The sequence below is a fragment of the Malaclemys terrapin genome, chromosome 3, assembly GCF_027887155.1.
Source record: "Malaclemys terrapin pileata isolate rMalTer1 chromosome 3, rMalTer1.hap1, whole genome shotgun sequence".
Lineage (NCBI taxonomy): Eukaryota > Metazoa > Chordata > Testudines > Emydidae > Malaclemys > Malaclemys terrapin.
Window position 1 is genome coordinate 41,244,895 of NC_071507.1, and position 7,368 is coordinate 41,252,262.

Here is a 7,368-nt window from a genome sequence, read left to right on the forward strand (position 1 = left end):
AAGCTGGACGTGGGCCCCACATGGCAGCGCCCTGCCCTCTATGGCCCCGCTGCTGCTGCTCCTGGCCGCCCTGCTGCAGTCCCTGGGTGGCTCGGGCTGCTTCGCCCAGCCCCAGCTGCGGCACTGGGGGGCAGCTGCCCTGCGGCACCTGCAAGCAGCTCTGTGCGCCCCACGGGGCAGCCCCCAGCCCAAGTGTCCTGTGCTTGGAGCCCGTCCGGCCATAAGGTGCAGGCGCTGCTCCCCGACGCAAACCACAGCAGCCCAGGGCGCCCCCCATGCAGGACCCGCTGCTGTTGCCTGGGCCAGCTCTAGGCTTTTGCCGCCCCAAGCGCAATAAAAAAAAAAAAGGGTGGCCGGAATGCCGCCCCTGAAAATGTGCTGCCCCAAGCACCTGCTTGGTTTGCTGGTGCCTGGAGCCGGCTCTGGTATCCTGGTCGGGTCATAAAAGCAGACAGATAAATGAGGATTAAGTGCTTTTCCTCTCCACTGGATATACTTATCACAGAGAGTAGCCGACCTCTGAGGAAGCTAAAGTAGGATAACTACTTAGGGAGAAAAAGTGATACAGTACAGCTCCTCTGCTAACTGCAATTTAAAGGACACAACGGTTATTTTGCTAGAATCTTAACTACGAAAGGGCCTGCTCTTACTCCCATTAAAGTCAATGGCAAAGGTCCTATTGACCTCAGTAGGAGCAGAGTCAGGCCCTAATTTTTGTTTATCCAGAAGTCTTTTTTTTTTTTTTTTTTATTCAAAGGCAAACACTCTTTGGAAAGGCTACTCAGGTCTGCCAATTGTTGCAAATAAGAACACAAATGCTGCATCTTCTGAGAGAGTTTTGCTGACTATAACTTCTAATCTATTCTTATTTTTTAAAATGTAATTGATAAACAGGCTGACTCACACCCGACAGCTGTTAAAAGCTTGATTTGGGACTAGCCTTGCAAAGCACATGGGTGGGATTTTTCTAAAGCATTCAGCATTGACCTAACTGCTCCCTCTGAAGTTGATAGTAAAACTTCTATTAACTTCAGTGGGAGCAGAAATAACCCAATGCTAGTGAGCACATCTGTAAATTCCACCCTTAGGCCTGGTCTACACTACGAGGGTAGGTCGAATTAGGTCGATTTTATAATGAATGCATCTACACAACCAATCCCGTTCCACCGATGTAAAGGGCTCTTAAAATCGACTGCTGTACTCGTCGGGGAGTAGTGCTAAAATTGACCTTTGTGGGTCAAATTTGGGGTATTGTAAACGCAGCGCTGTGCAATTCGATGGTATTGGCCTCCAGGAGCTATCCCAGAGTCCTCCAGTGTGACTGCTCTGGACAGCACTTTAAACTCCGATGCACTAGCCAGGTACACAGGAAAAGCACCGGGAACTTTTGAATTTCATTTCCTGTTTGGTCAGCGTGGCGAGCTCAGCAGCACAGGTGACCATGCAGTCCCAGAATCGCAAACAAGCTCCAGCATGGAGTGAATGGGAGACACTGGATCTGATTGCAGTATGGGGAGAAGACTCTGTGCAGGCAGAACTCGGATCCAGCAGAAGAAATGCTAATACGTATGCCAAAATCGCACTGGGCGTGGTGGACAGAGGCTACACCAGGGACACACAGCAGGGCCATGTGACAATTAAGCAGCTCAGGCAAGCCTACCAAAAGACAAAGGAGGCAAAGAAGTCGCTCCGGGTCAGAGCCCTAGACATGCCACTTCTATGATCAGCTGCATGCCATTCTAGGGGGGGACCCTACCAGTACTCCACCACTGTTCGTGGACACCTGCAAGGTGGCAGCCTCACACAACACAGATGAGGATTTTGTGGATGAGGAGGAGGAGAATGCGCAGCAGGCAAGTGGAGAATTCGGTCTTCCTGGCAGCCAGGACTTTTTCCTCACCCTGGAGTAAATACCCTCCCAGGGCCTATTGTTCCCAGACCCTGAAGGTGGAGAAGGCACCTCTGGTGAGTGCACATTTGTAACGACACTACAGGGGTTAAAAGCAATTGTGTTTTATGTTTGATTTGCCCTGAACAATTGGGATGCATTCGTGGCCAGTACAGCTACTGGAAAAGTCTGTTAATGTGTCTGGGGATGGAGCGGTAATCCACCAGGGACATCTCCATGAAGCTCTCCTGGAGATACTCTGAAAGCCTTTGCAGAAGGTTTCTGGGGAGGGCTGCCTTATTTCGTCCTCCAAGTTAGGACACTTTACCACGCCAAGCCAGTAGCAAGTGGTCTGGAATCATTGCAGCACAAAGCATGGCAGCGAAAGGTCCTGGGTTTTGGTCACATTCATGCAACATTTGGTCTTTATCTTTCTGTGTCAGCCTCAGGAGAGTGATATCATTCATGGTCACCTGGTTGAAATAGGGGAAGTTTTGTAAGGGAACAGTAATCCCGTCTGTTTGGTGATCCCTGACACATTAGGTGACCTTGGGCATGCTGGGCTGTTTGCGCTTGGCTAAAAGGGATCATCCTGGAGAATAGCCACGCGGGGGGGAGGGGTGTGTTGCACATCCACCCTAAAACCGCAACCCCTTCTTTTAAACGGCAAACCCAACCAGCATTGGTTGCTATGGGAAAGGAGGGCACTGCAGTTTGAAACCATTCCCACATGTTATGAATGTGGAAGAAGCCAACCTCACGTACCCTTTGGCTTACCATGGCTGCCTGGAAACTGAATTCTGTTGCCCAGACGTGTGTGATGTCACCATACTGGCAGGCGCTCAATATAAAAGGTAAAATGCGACCTTGTGCCTAAAACACGTGTGCTGTCTGCTGTGAATTACTTGATTCACTGTGAAAGAGTCTCCCTTTGGTTCTCACAAATGTATCTTCTTAAAAGTCTACTCTCCATTTTTTTCCCCCCTGCAGCTGCAAATGCTTCTATGCTCCCCGCATCAACTCCATCCCTGAGGTTATCACAGATTGGAAGGCAAAAAAACCCACACTCGCGATGACATGTTTTCAGAGCTCATGCCATCTTCCCGCACTGATAGGGCACAGCTGAATGCCTGGAGGCATTCAGTGGCAGAGACCAGGAAAGCATACAGCGAACTTGATCGGAACCCGCAGGAGGGGATGCTGAGGCTAATGGGGGAGCAAACGGACATGATGAGGCATCTGGTGGAGCTGCAGGAAAGGCAACTAGAGTACAGACCTCCGCTGCATCCATTGTGTAACTGCCTGCCCTCCTCGCCAAGTTCCATATCCTCCTCACCCAGATGGCTAAGAGCACATGGGGGGAGGCTTCAGGCACCCTGCCACTCAACTCCAGGGGATGGACGAAGCAACAGAAGGCTGTCATTCAAACAGCTTTGAGTTGTAGTGTGGCTACAATAAGCAATGTGGCCTTGTTCTTCCCTCCTCCCTCACCCCACCCTGTTATCAAAACCTTTCTACACCTGGGCTACCTTTTACTAGTCAGTGTTGTCAGTGATCTCAAGGTTTTTTTTTATTAAATAAATAAAGAATGAATGGATTCAGAACAATAGGGACTTTATTTCCTGTGCCAGCTGTGGTCAAGGGGGGTGGGGTGGGGGATTGGCTTACAGGGAAGTACATTCACCAAAGGGGGCAGATTTGCATCAAGGACAAACACACACAACTGTCACACTGTAGCCTGGTCAGTCATGAAACTGTTTTCCATGAGCACGCCTTGGTGTGCTCTTCTAACTGCCCTGGTGTTGGGCTGTTCAAAATTGGCCGCCAGGCGATCAGCCTCAACCTCCCACCCCGCCATAAACGTTTCCCCCTTACTCGCATAGATATTATGGAGTACACAGCAAGCAGCAATAACAACGGGAATATTGCTTTCGCTGAGGTCTAACCTACTCAGCAAACTGCGCCAGCGTCCTTTTAAACATCCAAAGGCACATTCTACCGCCATTCTGCACTTGCTCAGCCTATAGTTGAGGCTGCCTGTGTAGGGCTTCATGAGCCATAGGAACAAGGGGTAGGCTGGGTCCCCAAGGATAACTATTGGCATTTCAACATTTCTGGTTTGGGAAGAAAGTCCCTTCTTGCAGCTTTTCGAACAGCCCTCAGTTCCGAAAGATGTGAGCGTCACGCACCTTTCCCGACCATCCCACGTTGGTGTTGGTGAAATGGCCCTTGTGATTCACCAGTGCTTGCAACACCATTGAGAACTACACCTTGTGATTTATGTACTCTTTGGCAAGGTGGTCCGGTGCCAAGATAGGGATATGTGTTCTGTCTATCGCCCCACCACAGTTAGGGAATCCCATTGCAGCAAAGCCATCTACTATGACCTGCACATTTCCCAGAATCACTACCCTTCTTAGCACAAGGGTATTAATTGCCCTGGCTGTTTGGATCACAGCAGCCCCCATGGTAGATTTGCCCACTCCGAATTGATTCCCAACTGACCAGTAGCAGTCAGGCGTTGCAAGCTCCCACAGGGCTATTGCCACTTGCTTCTCAACTGTCAGGGCAGGTCTCATCTTGGTATTCCTGTGCTTCAGGGTGGGGGAAAGCAACTCACAAAGTTCCATGAAAGTGGCCTTACGCATGCGAAAGTTTCACAGCCACTGGGAATCATCCCATACCTACAACACTATGCATTCCCACCAGTCTGTGCTTGTTTGCCGGGCCCAGAATTGGCGTTCCGCTGTATCAACCTGCCCCATTGTCCCAATTGCCACATCCCGTGCTTTCAGGAACATCTGTGTCCCTGTCCTCCTGCTGGTGGCTCCTAGCTAGGGTATGCACATACTACAGGATAACGCGCGAGGTGTTTACAATGCTCACAAAAGCAGTGTGCAGCTGAGCGGGCTTCATGCTTGCCGTGCTATGGCATCTGCATGGATAACCCAGGAAAAAAGGCGCAAAATGATTGTTTGCCGTTGCTTTCAAGGAGGGACAGAAGAAGGGAGGGGAGACTGACGACATGTCGCAGGTGGTTTTGGGTACAATGTTTTTGCCCCATCAGGCATTGGAAGCTTAACCCAGAATTCCAATGGGCAGCGAGGATTGTGGGATAGCTACCCATAGTGCACCACTCTGTGAGTTGATGCTAGCCACAGTATTGAGGACGCACTCCGCCGACTTAATTCGCTTAGTGAGAACATGCACAATCGACTGTATAAAATCACTTACTAAAGATCGACTTCTACAAAATCAACCTAATTTTGTGGTGTAGACATGCCCTTAGTCTAGACCTAATGCAGAATAGAGCAGCATTGGTACATAAAGGCTTACATCAGCTAGAATGGATGGCACTCCACCCAGTGCAATCTGCATCATGTCTGTTCCTGAGCATTGTTTCAGTACCAATGTATGTGCTTGAATCGAGGGGCACATTCTGCACTCAGCTACTCCTGTGCAATCCCATTGATTTTCAATGTCACATTGGTGGCTTGTGAATGGAGATGTCAGCGATTTTTTAATCGGTTTACAGATACGTGAGTGTTCAGTAGTAGCCCCAAATACAGTGAGTTACTGTTGTATGAGTGAAGTGAGGAGAGAATTTGGCCCAACGTGGTTGCACGTACATTAATGCCAACATTCAATATGGGAATTGTTCAGACTACAATAAGCAATTTAAACATCTATAATGTCATGCAACCTGCTACACAAGTCAGGGAGAGGCGACTTCTGAAACCCAAAGTAAATAGGAATCCATGGTCCAATTTCTGATCTCAGCTACTTACTGTAACTCTGCTATGACTCAGTTCAGAATCTGGCTATATGTGCACATCTAGATTTTCTGTCTTGTATATACACATTAGTAAATTAATTGAAATACATTAGAGTGCTGACATCATATAGAATACGAATGTATGCCACTGAGTGTGATATTTTAGTTTTCAGAATGATTTAAAGATTTGATTACACATCATCTTAGCATGGAAAAGCATTCTCCAGTCAAGCCGTCTGACAAACACACAGCTGTTTTGACCTCTCTTGTCTTGAGGAGACAAAGATCTGTGTTCATTGGTTCCAGAGACACAGTCACTCAGATCCATGGCTTTGGTACTGTTTTTGAAAATCCTCTTGGCTCCAGGAGCTGCTCTGAGTAGTGAAAATGAATTCTGCAGGGTTTTTTTTTATTCTTAATGAAAAAGAATCCTGACACACCATGAGAGAGTTAATTGTCTGGCACCAGGCATTGGGATTTCCTGACGCCAGCTGTTAAGGCAGTAGTGCTGATGGTTTGCATTAGTGGCTAGCTTTGGGGAATTCTAACTCAAGGGTAGAAATAAACACTGATAAGATGTTAACTATTCATTCCTTTTCAGGGTCTCCTGTCACCCCGTAAGTCCTAAAAATTGTGATAACTAGGAGAAATTATGTTTAAATATATCTTTCTTTATATAGGAATATTGTTCCTCCAATCAATGAGCAGTATAGTCATAGATCCTATTTCACTAGTAAAACTTAATCAGGACAATAGGTTCATTATGCTTTACTGTTGCTCCTGTTAAGGACAAACAAAAAAACAACAACAATGCATTTGTTTGTGAAGAAGTTTTGTGTAGGACAAGAGGCCGGGCTTATGATGGAGACTGAATAGATGTGGGGGCTGATATAGGCACGGCCCTTGCACAGAGATGGGGAAACGGACTCCTGAGGACAGACTACTAAAATTTTGTAATGCTGATTAGGAGATTTAGAGCAATCTGTGTGAGATAAAACTAAAGCCTCCTTGTTAATAACAGTGCAAGTAACAATTATTTTACACTTAGTGAAATGCATTGTCAGGATTTCTAAGCCTTACATTTGTTATGCTGTTGTTGTCTCAAACCTAGGGTTGTTTTGTTTGGACCTGGTAGCCAAGCATGTCTGATGGAATGCTTTAATTTGCAGCAGGGTTATTCAGAAAGCTTCAATGCCTCCATTTTGAAAAGCATCTCTTAAAGTGAAAGGATGAGGGCTGAGACAATTAAAAAGGTGCATAAACATTTGCAAGCCAACCTTAGAGACAGAGCGTACAGTGCAGTCTGCCGCAGTGAAAGCTTCCCCCCACTATGGGTGTGATCCTCACCTCCACTCCAGCCGCCTTTATGTGGGGTTAAAGGACTGGAGTGGTGTAAAGGGACACTAAGCTTCATATCTGTCTAGACAAGACTTCCTCCAGCACAGGTATTGTGGAGACAGCCATAGGGCTTTGTTTAGAGAACCTACTCATAGGCCATGGTGGAGTGGGAGTAGTGGGTTGCAATGGAAGGGTGTGTTGGGTTGGGGTCTCAGGTTACAGCACTGTGGAGATTCCAGGCAGCACTGTGATCTATGGGGAGGCCAAAGCGGCTACTGTAACTCAGGCAGGCTCCCAGGACTGTCTGCAGAGTTTCTTCAGCCCCTAGTTAGTCCCTGGAACAGCCCAGGACTGAGAGGGCACAAGC